We start from the raw sequence: 17,341 nt of genomic DNA, 5'->3' as shown, positions 1-17,341 counted from the left end.
GGCCAGTAGAACACAACAAAAAGTACTGGCCTGCGCAGCGATCGAACCTACGACCTTCGCGCTATTAGCACGAACGCTCTATCCGACTGAGCTAGCTGGCCGGAGTAGCAAGTCCGGCTTCTAACACTGGGCATACGCCTTCGGTACACATTCGGTCATCATTAATAAACTGGTCTTTAAATTGTCTAGCTACACACCTGACACCAGGTGACGGCCAGTAGAACACAATAAAAAAATACTGGCCTGCGCAGGGATCGAACCTACGATCTTCGCGTTATTAGCACGAACGCTCTATCCGCCTAAGCTAGCAGGCAGCAGTAGCGAGTGCAGCTTCTAACACTGGGCATACGCCTTCCGTACACATATTGTCACCATCAATAAATTGGTATTTAAATTGTCTAGCTACACACGCGACACTAGGTGACGGCCAGTAGAACACAACAAAAAGTACTGGCCTGCGCAGCGATCGAACCTACGACCTTCACGTTATCAGCACGAACGCTCTAACCAACTGAGCTAGCTGGCCGGAGTAGCAAGTCCGGCTTCTAACACTGGCCATACGCCTTCGGTACAGATTCGGTCATCATCAATAAATTGGTCTTTAAATTGTCTAGCTACACACCCGACAGCTGGTGACGGCCAGAAGAACACAATAAAAATACTGGCCTGCGCAGCGATTGAACCACCGACCTTCGCGTTGTTAGCACGAACGCTCTAACCGACTGAGCTAGCTGGCCGGAGTAGCGATTGCGGCTTCTAACACTGGGAATACATCTTCGGTACACATTCGGTCATCATCAATAAATTGGTCTTTATATTGTCTAGCTACACACCCGACACCAGGTGACGGCCAGTAGAACACAACAAAAAATACTGGCCTGCGCAGGGATCGCACCTACGACCTTCGCGTTATTAGCACGATGCTCTAACCGACTGAGCTAGCAGGCCGGAGTAGCGAATGCAGCTTCTAACACTGGGAATACATCTTCGGTACACATTCGGTCATCATCAATAAATTGGTCTTTAAATTGTCTAGCTACACACCCGACAGCTGGTGACGGCCAATAGAACACAATAAAAATACTGGCCTGCGCAGCGATTGAACCTACGACCTTCGCGTTATTAGCACGAACGCTCTAACCGACTGAGCTAGCAGGCCGCAGTAGCGAGTGCGGCTTCTAACACTGGGCATACGCCTTCCGTACACATATTGTCACCATCAATAAATTTGTATTTAAATTGTCTAGCTACACACGCGACACCAGGTGACGGCCAGTAGAACACAACAAAAAGTACTGGCCTGCGCAGCGATCGAACCTACGACCTTCGCGTTATCAGCACGAATGCTCTAACCGACTGAGCTAGCTGGCCGGAGTAGCAAGTCCGGCTTCTAACACTGGCCATACGCCTTCGGTACAGATTCGGTCATCATCAATAAATTGGTCTTTAAATTGTCTAGCTACACACCCGACAGCTGGTGACGGCCAGTAGAACACAATAAAAATACTGGCCTGCGCAGCGATTGAACCTACGACCTTCGCGTTATTAGCACGAACGCTCTAACCGACTGAGCTAGTTGGCCGGAGTAGCAAAAGTCCGGCTTCCAACACTGGGCATACGCCTTGGGTACACATTCGGTCATCATCAATAAATTGGTTTTTAAATTGTCTAGCTACACACCCGACACCAGGTGACGGCCAGTAGAACATAATAAAAAAAAATACTGGATTGCGCAGGGATCGAACATACGACCTTCGCGTTATTAGCACGACGCTCTAACTGACTGAGCTAGCAGGCCGGAGTAGCGAGTGTGGCTTCTAACACTGGGCATACGCCTTGGGTGCATATTCGGTCATCATCAATAAATTGGTCTTTAAATTTACTAGCAATACACCCGACACCAGAAGACGGCCAGTAACACACAACAAAAAGTACTGGCCTGCGCAGCGATCGAACCTACGACCTTCGCGTTATTAGCACGAACGCTCTGTCCGACTGAGCTAGCAGGCCGCATTAGCAAGTGTGGCTTCTAACACTGGGCATACGCCTTCGGTACACATTCGGTCATCATCAATAAATTGGTCTTTAAATTGTCTAACAACACACCCGACACCAGGTTACGGCCAGTAGAACATAATAAAAAAATACTGGCCTGCGCGGGGATCGAACCTACGACCTTCGCGTTATTAGCACGAACGCTTTATCCGACTAAGCTAGCAGGCCGGAGTAGCAAGTGCGGCTTCTAACACAGGGCATACGCCTTCGGTACACATTCGGTCACCATCAATAAAGTGGTATCTAAAATTGTCCAGCTACACACGCGACACCAGGTGACGGCCAGTAGAACACAACAAAAAGTACTGGCCTGCGCAGCGATCGAACCTACGACCTTCGCGTTATTAGCACGAACGCTCTGTCCGACTGAGCTAGCAGGCCGATTAGCAAGTGTGGCTTCTAACACTGGGCATACGCCTTCGGTACACATTCGGTCATCATCAATAAATTGGTCTTTAAATTGTCTAACAACACACCCGACACCAGGTTACGGCCAGTAGAACATAATAAAAAAATACTGGCCTGCGCAGGGATCGAACCTACGACCTTCGCGTTATTAGCACGAACGCTTTATCCGACTAAGCTAGCAGGCCGGAGTAGCAAGTGCGGCTTCTAACACAGGGCATACGCCTTCGGTACACATTCGGTCATCATCAATAAAGTGGTATCTAAAATTGTCCAGCTACACACGCGACACCAGGTAACGGCCAGTAGAACACAATAAAAAGTACTGGCCTGCGCAGGGATCGAACCTACGACCTTCGCGTTATTAGCACGACGCTCTAACCGACTGAGCTAGCAGGCCGCAGTAGTAAGTGTGGCTTCTAACACTGGCCATACGCCTTCAGTACACATATTGTCACCATCAATAAATTGGTATTTAAATTGTCTAGCTACACACGCGACACCAGGTGATGGCCAGTAGAAAACAACAAATAGTACTGTCCTGCGCAGCGATCGAACCTACGACCTTCGCGTTATCAGCACGAACGCTCTAACCGACTGAGCTAGCTGGCCGGAGTATCAAGTCCGGCTTCTAACACTGGCCATACGCCTTCGGTACAGATTCGGTCATCATCAATAAATTGGCCTTTAAATTGTCTAGCTACACACCAGACAGCTGGGGACGGCCAGTAGAACACAATAAAAATACTGGACTGCGCAGCGATTGAACCTACGACCTTCGCGTTATTAGCACGAACGCTCTAACCGACTGAGCTAGCTGGCTGGAGTAGCAAGTCCAGCTTCTAACACTGGGCATACGCCTTGGGTACACATTCGGTCATCATCAATAAATTGGTCTTTAAATTGTCTAGCTACACACCCGACACCAGGTGACGGCCAGTAGAACACAATAAAAAGTACTGGCATGCGCATGGATTGAACCCACGACCTTCGCGTTATTAGCACGACGGTCTAACCGACTGAGCTAGCAGGCCGGAGTAGCTAGTGCGGCTTCTAACACTGGGCATACGCCTTCGGTACACATTCGGTCATCATCAATAAATTGGTCTTTAAATTGTGTAGCTACACACCCGACACCAGGTGACGGCCAGTAGAACATAATAAAAAAATACTGGATTGCGCAGGGATCGAACCTACGACCTTTGCGTTCTAAGCACGATGCTCTAACCGACTGAGCTAGCAGGCCGGAGTAGTGAGTGTGGCTTCTAACATTTAGCATACGCCTTCGGTACAGATTCGGTCATCATCAATAAATTGGTCTTTAAATTGTCTAGCTAAACACCCGACAGCTGGTGACGGCCAGAAGAACACAATAAAAATACTGGCCTGCGCAGCGATTGAACCACCGACCTTCACGTTATTAGCACGAACACTCTAACCGACTGAGCTAGCTGGCCGGAGTAGCGATTGCGGCTTCTAACACTGGGAATACATCTTCGGTACACATTCGGTTGTCATCAATAAATATGTCTTTAAATTGTCTAGCTACACGCCCGACACCAGGTGACGGCCAGTAGAACACAACAAAAAGTACTGGCCTGCGCAGCGATCGAACCTACGACCTTCGCGTTATTAGCACGAACGCTCTAACCGACTGAGCTAGCTGGCCGCAGTAGGAAGTCCGGCTTCTAACACTGGGCATACGCCTTCGGTACACATTCGGTCATCATCAATTAATTGGTCTTTATATTGTCTAGCTACACACCCGACACCAGGTGACGGCCAATAGAACATAATAAAAAAATACTGGCCTGCGCAGGGATCGAACCTACGACCTTCGCGTTATTAGCACGATGCTCTAACCGACTGAGCTAGCAGGCCGGAGTAGCGATTGCGGCTTCTAACACTGGGAATACATCTTCGGTACACATTCGGTTGTCATCAATAAATTGGTCTTTAAATTGTCTAGCTACACAGCCCACACCAGGTGACGGCCAGATGAACACAATAAAAATACTGGCCTGCGCAGGGATCGAACCTACGACCTTCGCGTTATTAGCACGATGCTCTAACCGACTGAGCTAGCAGGCCGGAGTAGCGATTGCGGCTTCTAACACTGGGAATACTTCTTCGGTACACATTCGGTTGTCATCAATAAATTGGTCTTTAAATTGTCTAGCTACACGCCCGACACCAGGTGCCGGCCAGTAGAACACATCAAAAAGTACTGGTCTGCGCAGGGATCGAACCTACGACCTTCGCGTTATTAGCACGACGCTCTAACCGACTGAGCTAGCAGGCCGGAGTAGCGAGTGCGGCTTCTAACACTGGGCATACGCCTTCGGTACACATTCGGTCATCATCATAAATTGGTCTTTAAATTGTCTACCTACACACCCGACACCAGGTGACGGCCAGTAGAACACAGCAAAAAATACTGGCCTGCGCAGGGATCGCACCTACGACCTTCGCGTTATTAGCACGATGCTCTAACCGACTGAGCTAGCAGGCCGCATTAGCAAGTGTGGCTTCTAACACTGGGCATACGCCTTGGGTGTATATTCGGTCATCATCAATAAATTGGTCTTTAAATTTACTAGCAATACACCCGACACCAGGTGACGGCCAGTAGAACACAAAAAAAGTACTGGCCTGCGCAGCGATCGAACCTACGACCTTCGCGTTATTGGCACGAACGCTCTATCCGACTAAGCTAGCAGGCCGCAGTAGCGAGTGCGGCTTCTAACACTGGGCATACGCCTTCCAGACACATATTGTCACCATCAATAAATTTGTATTTAAATTGTCTAGCTACACACGCGACACCAGGTGACGGCCAGTAGAACACAACAAAAAGTACTGGCCTGCGCAGCGATCGAACCTACGACCTTCGCGTTATTAGCACGAACGCTCTAACCGACTGAGCTAGCTGGCCGGAGTAGGAAGTCCGAATTCTAACACTGGGCATATGCCTTCGGTACACATTCGGTCATCATCATAAATTGGTCTTTAAATTGTCTAGCTACACACCCGTCACCAGGTGACGGCCAGTAGAACACAATAAAAAAATACTCGCCTGCGCAGGGATCGCACCTACGACCTTCGCGTTATTAGCACGACGCTCTAACCGACTGAGCTAGCAGGCCGGAGTAGCGAATGTAGCTTCTAACACTGGGAATACATCTTCGGTACACATTCGGTCATCATCAATAAATTGGTCTTTAAATTGTCTAGCTACACACTCGACACCAGGTGACGGCCAGTAGAACACAACAAAAAGTACTGGCCTGCGCAGCGATCGAACCTACGACCTTCGCGTTATTAGCACGAACGCTTTATTCGACTAAGCTAGCAGGCCGGAGTAGCAAGTGCGGCTTCTAACACAGGGCATACGCCTTCGGTACACATTCGGTCATCATCAGTAAAGTGGTATCTAAAATGGTCCAGCTACACACGCGACACCAGGTGACGGCCAGTAGAACACAACAAAAAGTACTGGCCTGCGCAGCGATCGAACCTACGACCTTCGAGTTATTAGCACGAACGCTCTGTCCGACTGAGCTTGCAGGCCGCATTAGAAAGTGTGGCTTCTAACACTGGGCATACGCCTTCGGTACACATTCGGTCATCATCAATTAATTGGTCTTTAAATTGTCTAACAACACACCCGACACCAGGTTACGGCCAGTAGAACATAATAAAAAAATACTGGCCTGCGCAGGGATCGAACCTACGACCTTCGCGTTATTAGCACGAACGTTTTATCCGACTAAGCTAGCAGGCCGGAGTAGCAAGTGCGGCTTCTAACACAGGGCATACGCCTTCGGTACACATTCGGTCATCATCAATAAAGTGGTATCTAAAATTGTCCAGCTACACACGCGACACCAGGTAACGGCCAGTAGAACACAATAAAAAGTACTGGCCTGCTCAGGGATCGAACCTACGACCTTCGCGTTATTAGCACGACGCTCTAACCGACTGAGCTAGCAGGCCGCAGTAGTAAGTGCGGCTTCTAACACTGGCCATACGCCTTCAGTACACATATTGTCACCATCAATAAATTGGTATTTAAATTGTCTAGCTACACACGCGACACCAGGTGATGGCCAGTAGAAAACAACAAATAGTACTGTCCTGCGCAGCGATCAAACCTACGACCTTCGCGTTATCAGCACGAACGCTCTAACCGACTGAGCTAGCGGGCCGGAGTATAAAGTCCGGCTTCTAACACTGGCCATACGCCTTCGGTACAGATTCGGTCATCATCAATAAATTGGTCTTTAAATTGTCTAGCTACACACCAGACAGCTGGTGACGGCCAGTAGAACACAATAAAAATACTGAACTGCGCAGCGATTGAACCTACGACCTTCGCGTTATTAGCACGAACGCTCTAACCGACTGAGCTAGCTGGCCGGAGTAGCAAGTCCGGCTTCTAACACTGGGCATACGCCTTGGGTACACATTCGGTCATCATCAATAAATTGGTCTTTAAATTGTCTAGCTACACACCCGACACCAGGTGACGGCCAGTAGAACACAATAAAAAGTACTGGCATGCGCATGGATTGAACCCACGACCTTCGCGTTATTAGCACGACGGTCTAACCGACTGAGCTAGCAGGCCGGAGTAGCTAGTGCGGCTTCTAACACTGGGCATACGCCTTCGGTACACATTCGGTCATCATCAATAAATTGGTCTTTAAATTGTGTAGCTACACACCCGACACCAGGTGACGGCCAGTAGAACATAATAAAAAAATACTGGATTGCGCAGGGATCGAACCTACGACCTTCGCGTTATTAGCACGATGCTCAAACCGACTGAGCTAGCAGGCCGGAGTAGTGAGTGTGGCTTCTAACATTTAGCATACGCCTTCGGTACACACTCGGTCATCATGAATAAATTGGTCTTTAAATTTACTAGCTATACACCCGACACCAGGTGACGGCCAGTAGAACACAACAAAAAGTACTGGCCTGCGCAGCGATCGAACCTACGACCTTCGCGTTATTAGCACGAACGCTCTATCCGACTGAGCTAGATGGCCAGAGTAGCAAGTCCGGCTTCTAACACTGGGCATACGCCTTCGGTACACATTCGGTCATCATCAATAAATTGGTCTTTAAATTGTCTGGCTACACACCCGACACCAGGCGACGGCCAGTAGAACATAATAAAAAAATACTGGCCTGCGCAGGGATCGAACCTACAACCTTCGCGTTATTAGCACGAACGCTCTATCCGACTAAGCTAGCAGGCCGGAGCAGCGAGTGCGGCTTCTAACACTGGGCATACGCCTTCGGTACACATTCGGTCATCATCAATAAAGTGGTATTTAAATTGTCTAGCTACACACGCGACACCAGGTAATGGTCAGTAGAACACAATAAAAAGTACTGGCCTGCGCAGGGATCGAACCTACGACATTCGTGTGATTAGCACGACGCTCTAACAGACTGAGCTAGCAGGCCTGAGTAGCGAGGGCGGCTTCTAACACTGGGCATACGCCTTCGGTACGCATTCGGTCATCATCAATAAATTGGTCTTTAAATTCTCTAGCTACACACCCGACACCAAGTGACGGCCAGTAGAACACAATAAAAAGTTCTGGCCTGCGCAGGGATCGAACCTACGACCTTCGCGTTATTAGCACGACGCTCTAACCGACTGAGCTAGCAGGCCGCAGTAGCGAGTGCGGCTTCTAACACTGGGCATACGCCTTCGGTACACATTAGGGCATCATCAATACATTGGCCTTTAAATTGTCTAGCTGTACAACCGACACCAGGTGACGGCCAGTAGAACGCAATAAAAAGTACTGGCCTTCGCAGGGATTGAACCTACGACCTTCGCGTGATTATCACGACGCTCTAACCAACTGAGCTAACAGGCCGGAGTAGCGAGTGCGGCTTCTAACACTGAGCATACGCCTTCCGTACACATTCGGTCATCATCAATAAATTGGTCTTTAAATTGTCTAGCTACACACCCGACACCAGGTGGCGGCCAGTAGAACACAATAAAAAGTACTGGCCGGCGTATGGATCGAACCCACGACCTCCGCGTTATTAGCACGACGCTCTAACCGACTGAGCTAGCAGGCCGGAGTAGCGAGTGCGGCTTTTAACACTGGGCATACGCCTTCGGTACACATTCGGTCATCATCAATAAATTGGTCTTTAAATTGTGCAGCTGAAAACCCGACACCAAGTGACGGCCAGTAGAACACAATAAAAAGTACTGGCCTGCGCTGGCATCGAACCTACGACCTTCGCCTTATTATCACGACGCTCTAACCGACTGAGCTAGCAGGCTGCAGTAGCGAGAGCGGCTTCTAACACTGGGCATACGTCTTCGGTACACATTCGGTCATCATCAAAAAATTGGTCTTTAAATTGTCTAGCTACACCCCGACACCAAGTGACGGCCAGTAGAACACAATAAAAAGTACTGCCCTGCGCAGGGATTGAACCTACGACTTTCGCGTTATTAGCACGACGCTCTAACCGACTGAGCTAGCAGGCAGCAGAAGCGAGTGCGGCTTCTAACACTGGGCATACGCCTTCCGTACACATTCGGTCATCATAAATAAATTGGTCTTTAAATTGTCTAGCTACACACCCGACACCAGGTGACGGCCAGTAGAACACAATAAAAAGTACTGGCCTGCGCATGGATAAAACCCACGACCTTCGCGTTATTAGCACGACGGTCTAACCAACTGAGCTAGCAGGCCGGAGTAGCTAGTGCGGCTTCTAACACTGGGCATACGCCTTCGGTACACATTCGGTCATCATCAATAAATTGGTCTTTAAATTGTCTAGCTACACACCCGACACCAAGTTACGGCCAGTAGAACACAATAAAAAGTACTGGCCTGCGCAGGGATCGAACCTACGACCTTCGCGTTATTAGCACGACGCTCTAACCGACTGAGCTAGCAGGCGGCAGTAGCGAGTGCGGCTTCTAACACTGGGCATACGCCTTCAGTACACATTCGTTCATCATCAATAAATTGGTCTTTAAATTGTCTATCTACACACCCGACACCAGGTGACGGCCATTAGAACACAATAAAAAATACTGGCTTGCGCAGGGATCGAACCTACGAACTTCGCGTTAGTAGCACGACGCTCTAACCGACTGAGCTAGCAGGCCGGAGTAGCGAGTGCAGCTCCTAACACTGGGCATACGCCTTCGGTACACAATAGGTCATCATCAAAAGATTGGTCTTTAAATTGTCTAGCTACACACCCGACACCAGGTGACGGCCAGTAGAACACAAGAAAAATTACTGGCCTGCGCAGGGATCGAACCTACGAACCTCGCGTTATTAGCACGACCTTTTAACCGACTGAGCTAGCAGGCCGCAGTAGCGAGTGCGGCTTCTAACACTGAGCCTTCGGTACACATTCGGTCAACATCAATAAATTGGTCTTTAAATTGTCTAGCTTCACACCCGACACCAGGTGACGGCCAGTAGAACACAATAAAAAGTACTGGCCTGCGCACGGATTGAACCTACGACCTTCGCGTTATTAGCACGACGCTCTAACCGACTGAGCTAGCCGGCCGGAGTAGCTAGTGCGGCTTCTAACACTGGGCATACGCCTTCGGTACACATTCGGTGATCATTAATAAATTGGTCTTTAAATTGTCTAGCTACACACCCGACACCAGGTGACGGCCAGTAGAACACAACAAAAATACTGGCCTGCGCAGGGATCGAACTTTCGACCTTCGCGTTATTAGCACGACGCTCTAACTGACTGAGCAAGCAGGCCGGAGTAGCGAGTGCGGCTTCTAACACTGGGCATACGCCTTCGGTACACATTCGGTCATCATCAATAAATAGGTCTTTAAATTGTCTAGCTAAACACCCGACACCAAGTGACGGCCAGTAGAACACAATAAAAAGTACTGGCCTGCGCAGGCATCGAACCTACTACCTTCGCGTTATTATCACGACACTCTAACCGACTGAGCTAGCAAGCCGCAGAAGCGAGAGCGGCTTCTAACATGGGCATACGTCTTCGGTACACATTCGGTCATCATCAAAAAATTTGTCTTTAAATTGTCTAGCTACACACCCGACACCAAGTGACGGCCAGTAGAACAAAATAAAAAGGACTGGCCTGCGCAGGGATCGAACCCACGACTTTCGCGTTATTAGCACGACGCTCTGACTGACTGAGCTAGCAGGCCGAAGTAGCTAGTGCAGCTTCTAACACTGGGCATACGCCTTCGGTACACATTCGGTCATCATCAATAAATTGGTCTTTAAATTGTCTAGCTACACACCCGACACCAGGTGACGGCCAGTATAACACAATAAAAAGTACTGGCCTGCGCATGGATTGAACCCACGACCTTCGCGTTATTAGCACGACGCTCTAACCGACTGAGCTAGCCGGCCGGAGTAGCTAGTGCGGCTTCTATCACTGGGCATACGCCTTCGGTACACATTCGGTCATCATCAATAAATTGGTCTTTAAATTGTCTAGCTACACACCCGACACCAAGTGACGGCCAGTAGAACACAATTGGCCTGCGCAGTGATGGAACCTACGACCTTCGCGTTATTAGCACGACGCTCTAACCGACTGAGCTAGCAGGCCGCAGTAGCGAGTGCGGCTTCTAACACTGGGCATACACCTTCGGTACACATTCGGTCATCATCAATAAAAAAAGCAGCACATGTTCACGCTATTCATTCGTTTGAAGGATCTTTTGCGGTATCACAAGTACCACTTTGCTGCAGTTGTGAATGCTGATTTTTTTGAAACCTTGGCATCTGTGTCTATCCGAGAATCGCAGCTGACTCGAAAACGGCCTGCCGCGGCATCTGGACAGGAAGGACACGCTTTTTCGGGCCTCTGGTGGTCACGCACACAAAGCATGCCGCGTACGTGGAGATAAATTTTCGGGGCAGTGTTTGACAGCAAAAAGCTTGATCCATCCAGGAATTACCACAACGTTGGCGAAGGGTCTCCCCTGACTGAGAGGGAAAGGCAGCGGCCGCACTAAATAGAACTCGAACGGCTCTCTTCGCAGCAACGGATATAAACTCCCGTCCAGACTAGAGCTGAAAGCGACGAAGGGTAAGACAATAGCTTCCGCTTAAATCCAAGCAAACAGCTCGTTGCATTTAAAGAGAAGGAGGACAACCTCAATGCGTACCTTCACGGCGTGGCGGTTTGGGCTAGTTGGTATAACATGACGTTTGTTATAGAGCCAAAACAGAACGACGACAAATGGACAAATAGCGTTCGTCTTCTTGTCCCTTTGTCGTCATTCTGTTCTCGCGCTATAACAATCGTCATATCTTCCCAGATTTGAGACGATCCCTAGGAGCCAGAATGGGCCGGAACATCAATGGGCAACTGCCTTGAGTACCTGCTTGAGTGGCGAAGTGCTCATTGTGTACGGTAAGCTGACGCCAACCAATGCAGCTAACTATGCAAAAGTGTAGCCTGCTTTACTGAAATGCTTCCGATTCATTGTGGAAGACTTTCGAGACAGATTTCTGACTGTTAACCCAGCTGATGGTGAGACGCCTGCACGGTACGCTGCCCGGCTGAACCAATGTTTTAACAGATGGATCGAGCGTTCTGGAACAGCACAGGTGTACGCTGTGCTTCGAGAGCTCCTTATCAGAGGGCAGTTTCTCACCAGTTGCCACCCTAGTTGGTTGCTGTGCATGAAAGAGAGGAGAGCTACGTCAATTTAAGACATGCTTGAATTGGCCGATCATTTCTTGTAAGCACAAGGTGGCCCGAATCTCTCCAAAGTCAGGAAAGAAAGTTTAGAAGACTCAAGAGAAACCGGCGCCTGAAGAAAAGAAGCATACATCCGAGAGTGTTACGTGATGCTTTCTGTATAACTGAGTGGATCATGGCGCTAACAGTTGTTGAACCAACTTTACGTGTCCCTGTGTGACGACATGTTTTAAATATGATCAGACGGGGCACAAGGCAGACGCATGTCGTAACGAAGAGAATAAAACTGACCAAGTAGCCTGTGTACATGCGCCACCAAAGGGCGAAGAAGACATCTGCGACGGATTTGTGGAGCTGGAAAACGGGAAGAAACTTCCTTTTGTGGGTGCTGTCATGATAACGAGCCAGACAGGTGTAACGGCTGGAATGCCAACGCTGCCTGGGAAAATTGCTGGAAGACGGATCACGGTATTATTAACACCAGAAGCACCACAAATATCGTGCGGAGGAGTTGGGTACATGACAGCGAGCTAACAGGCAAAACGAGGCCGGTTTGCGAATTGACAGTATGATTCGGATGCTTCCTGAAGCTGAGATCGAGGTTGAGATCCCTTACTTCTGCGGGAAAGCAAGTGCCCTGTGCATGTCGATCCCCCTGTACGACCTCATCATCGGGAACATCGACAGAGCTCGAGGGCAGAACGATCCAGAACGCTTGGGGGAAGACCTTCGTCAACGCAGGAACCGCGGGATACATTGAGAACAATCGTGCGACGGATTTCACCCGAGCTCAAGATGAAGCCTAGCTGCAAAGAAAGGACCGTGTGGTCATGTTGTTCGACGGGAAAACATGCCGTGCAGGTGAGACTGCAGCAGAACAACCACCGTCAACAAAGAGATCAATGCTGATGAAGTCGATCAGTCCGGCTCAATGCTACGTCGTGTACAATCTGGCGAAGAACCAGCAACGACCCTTGAAACGTGATGACACCTTAGCATAGTCGAAAGTATCAACGATGGCAGAGACGCCGCCGTTCGACATGGCTTTGCAGAAGAGAAAGAAGAAAAATAAGAAGAGATGGAGCGAGCACCGAAAAAAAGGGCGCAAGCGCGACATGAAGCACGCAGGATAGGTGTTGAGGTTGAACAGTAATGTTTTTAGCAGTGTGTAACTTCAATGTGTAGTGTTATTGTTACCCAGGGTCATGTTTGACGAGTGAGCCTAAGTGTATATTGTGGTGACGTAATCTGATCAATATAATTGTGCAATTAATTGTTGTATAAAGACCCTTGTACGTTCGTATTGTTTGAAACGTGTGATGGATTGTTGTACTCATGTACCGCTGGTTATATTTCATGTGCTGTGAAATTGAATTGCCATGTAAAAAAATATCGAGTGTTTTATTGTGAATAATATGCGCCACGAGCGATGGACTGAGTTAGGGACTCTGTATATGGGAATTTTGTAATGTAGCTCTTTATTCGCCCTCATTCGTGTGGTTTTAAATATTATGAGGTAATATTCTTAAAGTGGAGGGACGTGTCACAAACGAGCGCCCAACAAAGTGCGCGCCCAGAAATAATAGTAGAGGTGACAGTACCGGGTGCCGTTCGGGCTAGACAGAAGCCGCCGCAACACAGAAAAAAAAACATTACACGAAGCCGCACACGTGCCTTCTCTTCCCCTTGAAGGCACCACCGCTACCCCGACCAACCTCTTCACATCTATTGCTCAGCGGCATCTGGAAAAATCTCGAACGAAAGGGGTGTGGTGGTGCAGAGTTGTGTCGCGTTACGAGAGAGGTCCCACCCTTTCCACAGCCTTGACTGTGCGGCGTGCCGACATAACGTATCAAAGTTACGGGAACCTTTCAGCTAGTGCATATAAACTAGCAGCAGAGGGAATAACAGGATGTACTAAAGAGGTTTTCTACCTGCGGGTGAAAGCTTGTGTTACAAGCAAGATAAAAGTGCGTGCTTACCACCCGTGGGCGAAGACATGATCTGCAGTCGCAGCGCGTGAGTGGCCGACGTGTTACCGGTGAAAAAGTCTTCTTATTTAAGTGCGGACATTTGACGACTTCAGATTTCCTGGAGGAGAAACTTCGGGAGCAGCGGAACGACAACCGGCTCTGGACTTAAACAGAGTGTTTCCTTGGAGAGAAGCGTTCAAGCTTTGTTCCGAGAACTATGGACTGAATTCGTATTATGAACATTTTAGTAAATAAGTGTATTTGTTTGTTAACGCACCAGATTGCAATGTGACGCGTGTTGATCCCTGTGTTCGTTGTTTCCAGTGTATCTTAACGCGTTGCATAGCGCGTTGTTTTGAGTATCTTATGATTCGTGACGTATTGTATTCGGTTATTGCCGAGTGTGCATGTTTGTGTGTTGTTCGGTCAGCCGTACTTGAGAATACGATTTTGTTTGTCCAAAAAACGAAGCTCTGTCTCAATTTTCGGACCACAGCCATTGCTCGCTGGCGCACTCTAAGGGACCAATTCTAATTTGTCCGTGCTTTCAAGGTGCGTTTCGGGGGCCCGACGCGTCTGCCTTTTGAATAATCCCGGTGATTGCGTCCCTAATTAAAGAAGTAGTGATAATGTGGCATTAAATATTCGGAACCAAATAAGAGAAATTACATTGATTGATATTTGGGGTTTAACGTCCCAAAACCACCATATGATTATGAGACGCCGTATAGTGGAGAGCTGCGGAAATTTTGACCAGCTGGTGTTCTTTAACATGCACCCAAATCTCAGCACACGGACCTACAGCATTAAGAGAAATTTCGTTATATATATCTATCTATCTATCGATATTTATATATATATATATATATATATATATATATATATATATATATATATATATATATATATATATATATATATATATATATATATATTGTGGTAAAGCCTTTGAACAGTGGGTCGTCCTCTTCAGCTTCTTCTAGTGGGTCGCCCTTTTCATAAGAAGAAGAGCAGCTCGCGCAGAGAGTCGATCCCCGCATTGACTGTCGCTGTCGTGAATCATCGCTGAGTGTCCGCCAATAAACCGCTTAACAATTTGGTGGAGAGTGCTGAGAGTGCTGTGCCCTTCAAACACCTTCGGTCCGCATTCGATGCCCTTCGAGCTTCGATCCCGTACCGTGCCTCCAACCATGCACCAAGACGCCGCCCAGCAAACGCTTCCTCCTACGCCGACTCCATGTCCCGGTGTCCCCCGCATTCGCGACCCTCCTGTCTTCACCGGAGCGGATGGCACCGACGTCGAGGACTGGCTGGCCATGTACGAACGCGTGAGCGTCCCCAACCAGTGGGACGAGGCAGGTAAACTCGGCAACCTGTTTTTCTATCTCGCGGTTGTGGCCGGCATGTGGTACAACAACCACGCATCTGATTTCCCGACATAGTCCGCTTTTAAAACCGCTGTCGTCGACGTGTTTGGCCACCCGGCCGTTCGTAAGCTGCAAGCTGAACAGCGTTTACCTGAATGAGCCCAGCAGACCGGCGAGTCCTTCACAAGTTATATCGAGGACATCCTTGACTTGTGCAAGAAAGTCGACCTGAACATGTCAGAGGCTGACAAAATCACGCATGTTCTAAAAGACATCGTCGACGATGCCTTCACCATGCTCCTGGCAAAGAACCCCCGCACTGTGGCAGAAGTCATCATGTTATGCCAAAGTTACGACGAGCTGCGGCGGCAGCGCTTGATGACCCGTCGACCGCCACCACGTGATGCTGATCTCTCGGCCTTGTCAGCAGTTCCTGACCACGTAACCTTGCTCACCGAAATCAAGTCGTTCGTGCGTGAGGGATTTGCCCGCCAGGTCTCTCTACTGGCTTTTGCTTCCCCACAACATGCTCAACAGCCATCAAGTACACTTCTACCTCCGCTTCGCTGAGCCATTCAGCAGGAAATCGTGGAGGTCGTCCCTGAATACCACCAGCCGCCTCCTGCATCTGTGCCACTCAGCTACGCCCAAGTTGTTGCCAGGCCGCTCCCACCGATTTCTGCAACTGTTCCCCTAAATTACACCGAAACCGTCGCGAGGCCCCAGGCCTTCGGAGAAACTGTCTTGCCTACATACGCCGGCGTCACCCACGTGCCCCGAGTGCCGCCTACCTTGCACTCATACCAGCAGCCGGCTCGCCAATCGCGTTCTGCGACATGGATGCGACCCGCAAACCAATGGCGCACTGCTGACAATCGCCCCATCTGCTTTGCTTGTGGTTGCGTCGGTCATGTAGCACGCTATTGCAATCGTGTGCAGCAACCGCAGGTCGCCTCCAACTTTCCCAGCCAGTCCAGCCGCTCTTATAATACCAACCGCCGCCTATGTCACCGTCGTCCCGCCCCGTTCCGTCTACCCGCCGTTCACCATCTCCACGACGTCGCTCACTGTCGCCAATGCGGCCACGTCCACTCGAGGGCGACCAGGAAAACTAGTCGTCGCAGTCCACGAGGCAAGGGCTGCGACGCTGTCGAACTGCGGAAGCCCTCAGGAAAGCCCGTCGAACGTGATATACGTGCTTGTGGATGGCATTCGTGCATCTGCCCTTGTAGATACTGGAGCCGCTGTATCCGTGATGGACGGAAAACTTAGTCGATTACTGCGCAAAGTTACCACGCCGCTTTGTGGGCTCTCCCTCCGTACAGCCAGCGCCCAAAGTATTCACCCTACGGCGATGTGCACAGCCCGCCTTATGATTCAGGACGTGATGTATGCGGTCGAATTCATCATAATTTCTTCATGCTCTCACGACGTCATCCTTAGATGGAATTTTCTCGCCCACGCCCACCACGACGCCGTCATTCATTGCGCACCAGCAGAAATAGAACTCACGCCATTCTCTTCTTTGACGCCGGCCGACAGTCCATTCGCTGCAAGCAAGTTACTCGTCAGAGACGACACTCAAATGCCTGCAAACTCGTCCGTTGCGGTGTCGCTCTACTGCGCAAGCCTTTCTGACACCGCTGCACTCCTCTCGCCATCTCATAGTGTTTTCATAAGAAAAAGCTTGCTGGTTCCTTTCGCGACTGTGCAACTCACTCATGGCAGCACCACTATTTTTGTTGTGAACTCATCTCCGTACAGCGTTACGTTGGTGCGAGGGGAATGTCTCGGCAGCGTGGAACCCATCGAAGA

At 49.4% G+C, this 17,341-nt stretch overlaps 38 non-coding genes across 38 annotated transcripts; all 38 read right to left on the bottom strand.

Moving 5' to 3' along the window:
* Window positions 1–451: 451 nt before the first annotated feature.
* On the bottom strand, window positions 452–526 carry TRNAI-GAU (transfer RNA isoleucine (anticodon GAU)). The gene has a single exon. It is a non-coding gene; the product is annotated as a tRNA-Ile (tRNA).
* A 348-nt stretch (window positions 527–874) lies between these two features.
* On the bottom strand, window positions 875–948 carry TRNAI-AAU (transfer RNA isoleucine (anticodon AAU)). The gene has a single exon. It is a non-coding gene; the product is annotated as a tRNA-Ile (tRNA).
* Window positions 949–1,084: 136 nt separating this feature from the next.
* On the bottom strand, window positions 1,085–1,159 carry TRNAI-AAU (transfer RNA isoleucine (anticodon AAU)). Its single transcript has one exon. It is a non-coding gene; the product is annotated as a tRNA-Ile (tRNA).
* Window positions 1,160–1,296: 137 nt separating this feature from the next.
* Window positions 1,297–1,371, bottom strand: TRNAI-GAU (transfer RNA isoleucine (anticodon GAU)). The gene has a single exon. It is a non-coding gene; the product is annotated as a tRNA-Ile (tRNA).
* A 564-nt stretch (window positions 1,372–1,935) lies between these two features.
* TRNAI-AAU (transfer RNA isoleucine (anticodon AAU)) lies at window positions 1,936–2,010 on the bottom strand. The gene has a single exon. It is a non-coding gene; the product is annotated as a tRNA-Ile (tRNA).
* A 138-nt stretch (window positions 2,011–2,148) lies between these two features.
* On the bottom strand, window positions 2,149–2,223 carry TRNAI-AAU (transfer RNA isoleucine (anticodon AAU)). The gene has a single exon. It is a non-coding gene; the product is annotated as a tRNA-Ile (tRNA).
* Window positions 2,224–2,361: 138 nt separating this feature from the next.
* On the bottom strand, window positions 2,362–2,436 carry TRNAI-AAU (transfer RNA isoleucine (anticodon AAU)). Its single transcript has one exon. It is a non-coding gene; the product is annotated as a tRNA-Ile (tRNA).
* Window positions 2,437–2,573: 137 nt separating this feature from the next.
* Window positions 2,574–2,648, bottom strand: TRNAI-AAU (transfer RNA isoleucine (anticodon AAU)). The gene has a single exon. It is a non-coding gene; the product is annotated as a tRNA-Ile (tRNA).
* Window positions 2,649–2,786: 138 nt separating this feature from the next.
* On the bottom strand, window positions 2,787–2,860 carry TRNAI-AAU (transfer RNA isoleucine (anticodon AAU)). The gene has a single exon. It is a non-coding gene; the product is annotated as a tRNA-Ile (tRNA).
* Window positions 2,861–3,420: 560 nt separating this feature from the next.
* Window positions 3,421–3,494, bottom strand: TRNAI-AAU (transfer RNA isoleucine (anticodon AAU)). The gene has a single exon. It is a non-coding gene; the product is annotated as a tRNA-Ile (tRNA).
* Window positions 3,495–3,632: 138 nt separating this feature from the next.
* TRNAL-UAG (transfer RNA isoleucine (anticodon AAU)) lies at window positions 3,633–3,706 on the bottom strand. The gene has a single exon. It is a non-coding gene; the product is annotated as a tRNA-Leu (tRNA).
* A 348-nt stretch (window positions 3,707–4,054) lies between these two features.
* TRNAI-AAU (transfer RNA isoleucine (anticodon AAU)) lies at window positions 4,055–4,129 on the bottom strand. The gene has a single exon. It is a non-coding gene; the product is annotated as a tRNA-Ile (tRNA).
* A 138-nt stretch (window positions 4,130–4,267) lies between these two features.
* TRNAI-AAU (transfer RNA isoleucine (anticodon AAU)) lies at window positions 4,268–4,341 on the bottom strand. The gene has a single exon. It is a non-coding gene; the product is annotated as a tRNA-Ile (tRNA).
* Window positions 4,342–4,477: 136 nt separating this feature from the next.
* TRNAI-AAU (transfer RNA isoleucine (anticodon AAU)) lies at window positions 4,478–4,551 on the bottom strand. Its single transcript has one exon. It is a non-coding gene; the product is annotated as a tRNA-Ile (tRNA).
* Window positions 4,552–4,688: 137 nt separating this feature from the next.
* On the bottom strand, window positions 4,689–4,762 carry TRNAI-AAU (transfer RNA isoleucine (anticodon AAU)). The gene has a single exon. It is a non-coding gene; the product is annotated as a tRNA-Ile (tRNA).
* Window positions 4,763–4,898: 136 nt separating this feature from the next.
* TRNAI-AAU (transfer RNA isoleucine (anticodon AAU)) lies at window positions 4,899–4,972 on the bottom strand. The gene has a single exon. It is a non-coding gene; the product is annotated as a tRNA-Ile (tRNA).
* A 136-nt stretch (window positions 4,973–5,108) lies between these two features.
* TRNAI-AAU (transfer RNA isoleucine (anticodon AAU)) lies at window positions 5,109–5,183 on the bottom strand. Its single transcript has one exon. It is a non-coding gene; the product is annotated as a tRNA-Ile (tRNA).
* Window positions 5,184–5,320: 137 nt separating this feature from the next.
* On the bottom strand, window positions 5,321–5,395 carry TRNAI-AAU (transfer RNA isoleucine (anticodon AAU)). The gene has a single exon. It is a non-coding gene; the product is annotated as a tRNA-Ile (tRNA).
* Window positions 5,396–5,532: 137 nt separating this feature from the next.
* Window positions 5,533–5,606, bottom strand: TRNAI-AAU (transfer RNA isoleucine (anticodon AAU)). Its single transcript has one exon. It is a non-coding gene; the product is annotated as a tRNA-Ile (tRNA).
* Window positions 5,607–6,169: 563 nt separating this feature from the next.
* Window positions 6,170–6,244, bottom strand: TRNAI-AAU (transfer RNA isoleucine (anticodon AAU)). The gene has a single exon. It is a non-coding gene; the product is annotated as a tRNA-Ile (tRNA).
* A 138-nt stretch (window positions 6,245–6,382) lies between these two features.
* Window positions 6,383–6,456, bottom strand: TRNAI-AAU (transfer RNA isoleucine (anticodon AAU)). The gene has a single exon. It is a non-coding gene; the product is annotated as a tRNA-Ile (tRNA).
* Window positions 6,457–7,016: 560 nt separating this feature from the next.
* Window positions 7,017–7,090, bottom strand: TRNAI-AAU (transfer RNA isoleucine (anticodon AAU)). Its single transcript has one exon. It is a non-coding gene; the product is annotated as a tRNA-Ile (tRNA).
* Window positions 7,091–7,228: 138 nt separating this feature from the next.
* Window positions 7,229–7,302, bottom strand: TRNAI-AAU (transfer RNA isoleucine (anticodon AAU)). The gene has a single exon. It is a non-coding gene; the product is annotated as a tRNA-Ile (tRNA).
* Window positions 7,303–7,652: 350 nt separating this feature from the next.
* Window positions 7,653–7,727, bottom strand: TRNAI-AAU (transfer RNA isoleucine (anticodon AAU)). The gene has a single exon. It is a non-coding gene; the product is annotated as a tRNA-Ile (tRNA).
* A 137-nt stretch (window positions 7,728–7,864) lies between these two features.
* Window positions 7,865–7,938, bottom strand: TRNAI-AAU (transfer RNA isoleucine (anticodon AAU)). Its single transcript has one exon. It is a non-coding gene; the product is annotated as a tRNA-Ile (tRNA).
* Window positions 7,939–8,075: 137 nt separating this feature from the next.
* TRNAI-AAU (transfer RNA isoleucine (anticodon AAU)) lies at window positions 8,076–8,149 on the bottom strand. Its single transcript has one exon. It is a non-coding gene; the product is annotated as a tRNA-Ile (tRNA).
* Window positions 8,150–8,286: 137 nt separating this feature from the next.
* Window positions 8,287–8,360, bottom strand: TRNAI-AAU (transfer RNA isoleucine (anticodon AAU)). The gene has a single exon. It is a non-coding gene; the product is annotated as a tRNA-Ile (tRNA).
* A 137-nt stretch (window positions 8,361–8,497) lies between these two features.
* On the bottom strand, window positions 8,498–8,571 carry TRNAI-AAU (transfer RNA isoleucine (anticodon AAU)). Its single transcript has one exon. It is a non-coding gene; the product is annotated as a tRNA-Ile (tRNA).
* Window positions 8,572–8,917: 346 nt separating this feature from the next.
* On the bottom strand, window positions 8,918–8,992 carry TRNAI-AAU (transfer RNA isoleucine (anticodon AAU)). Its single transcript has one exon. It is a non-coding gene; the product is annotated as a tRNA-Ile (tRNA).
* A 348-nt stretch (window positions 8,993–9,340) lies between these two features.
* TRNAI-AAU (transfer RNA isoleucine (anticodon AAU)) lies at window positions 9,341–9,414 on the bottom strand. The gene has a single exon. It is a non-coding gene; the product is annotated as a tRNA-Ile (tRNA).
* Window positions 9,415–9,551: 137 nt separating this feature from the next.
* Window positions 9,552–9,625, bottom strand: TRNAS-ACU (transfer RNA isoleucine (anticodon AAU)). The gene has a single exon. It is a non-coding gene; the product is annotated as a tRNA-Ser (tRNA).
* Window positions 9,626–9,762: 137 nt separating this feature from the next.
* On the bottom strand, window positions 9,763–9,836 carry TRNAI-AAU (transfer RNA isoleucine (anticodon AAU)). Its single transcript has one exon. It is a non-coding gene; the product is annotated as a tRNA-Ile (tRNA).
* A 131-nt stretch (window positions 9,837–9,967) lies between these two features.
* On the bottom strand, window positions 9,968–10,041 carry TRNAI-AAU (transfer RNA isoleucine (anticodon AAU)). The gene has a single exon. It is a non-coding gene; the product is annotated as a tRNA-Ile (tRNA).
* A 136-nt stretch (window positions 10,042–10,177) lies between these two features.
* TRNAI-AAU (transfer RNA isoleucine (anticodon AAU)) lies at window positions 10,178–10,251 on the bottom strand. The gene has a single exon. It is a non-coding gene; the product is annotated as a tRNA-Ile (tRNA).
* Window positions 10,252–10,388: 137 nt separating this feature from the next.
* TRNAI-AAU (transfer RNA isoleucine (anticodon AAU)) lies at window positions 10,389–10,462 on the bottom strand. The gene has a single exon. It is a non-coding gene; the product is annotated as a tRNA-Ile (tRNA).
* Window positions 10,463–10,598: 136 nt separating this feature from the next.
* TRNAI-AAU (transfer RNA isoleucine (anticodon AAU)) lies at window positions 10,599–10,672 on the bottom strand. The gene has a single exon. It is a non-coding gene; the product is annotated as a tRNA-Ile (tRNA).
* A 137-nt stretch (window positions 10,673–10,809) lies between these two features.
* Window positions 10,810–10,883, bottom strand: TRNAI-AAU (transfer RNA isoleucine (anticodon AAU)). The gene has a single exon. It is a non-coding gene; the product is annotated as a tRNA-Ile (tRNA).
* Window positions 10,884–11,011: 128 nt separating this feature from the next.
* On the bottom strand, window positions 11,012–11,085 carry TRNAI-AAU (transfer RNA isoleucine (anticodon AAU)). Its single transcript has one exon. It is a non-coding gene; the product is annotated as a tRNA-Ile (tRNA).
* Window positions 11,086–17,341: the final 6,256 nt, after the last annotated feature.

The sequence above is a fragment of the Rhipicephalus microplus genome, chromosome X (genome assembly GCF_043290135.1).
Source record: "Rhipicephalus microplus isolate Deutch F79 chromosome X, USDA_Rmic, whole genome shotgun sequence".
Classification (NCBI taxonomy): domain Eukaryota; kingdom Metazoa; phylum Arthropoda; class Arachnida; order Ixodida; family Ixodidae; genus Rhipicephalus; species Rhipicephalus microplus.
The sequence above is the reverse complement of the archived record's forward strand: the minus strand, read 5'-3'. Positions and strand labels throughout refer to the sequence as shown.